This window comes from Plasmopara halstedii, assembly GCF_900000015.1.
Source record: "Plasmopara halstedii genome assembly, contig: Scaffold_614, whole genome shotgun sequence".
In the NCBI taxonomy this organism is placed as follows: Eukaryota; Oomycota; class Peronosporomycetes; order Peronosporales; family Peronosporaceae; genus Plasmopara; species Plasmopara halstedii.
The window spans coordinates 3,127,523-3,128,213 of NW_020187532.1; positions in this window are offsets into that span (position 1 = coordinate 3,127,523).

Consider the following 691-nt stretch of genomic DNA (forward strand, 5'->3'; position numbering starts at 1 on the left):
TCGCCGTTCTATGTGAATGGGCTGACTCACCCTCGCATCCCGCTGACGCCGCCATCCCATGGCTCAGGGCTTGGTGGGGAGGATTAGCTGAACGGCTAGCTGATGTCAGCCCCCTCACCATCCGTAAGGAAGTCGACGACTTCTTGTCTACCAGACTGAGTGTCCTACGACACGTTCACTATGCCATGGCTGAAAGTTAAGATCTGCAGAAAGAATATGCAGATGAAAAAGGAAGAGGCAAAGTCGAAAGATTTAAGGTCGGGGTCCTGGCTTTATTAAATTCTAAAAACCTGCCTACACATGCAGCCTCTGCTATCTTCAGGACAATGCTTCGTCCACGGTTCATCGGATCGTTTAACGTTGTGGCCAAGCGGGGCCTAGCGTATACGCTGAACCTCCCAAAACGGTACGCACCCACCCGGTGTTTTACGTGGGCTTGCTCAGGCCGTACCGGAGTCCGGCGCAAGTAAACGCGAAAGCGTTGGCGCCGAAGTGGATCCCACGGGCCTTCGGCTACCCAGAAGTTGAACCAGAAACTAGTTCTGAGCACGGAGAGCAACAACCTTCATTTCTAATCGCACCAAGCGCTCCACCGTCGCATACAGCGACGTATTCGCTCGCTCCACAGATAGGAGTCGCTTCGACAGAGCGCGGTAGTCCTCAAGGTGAGGCAGCCGGCGCACGACGTGCT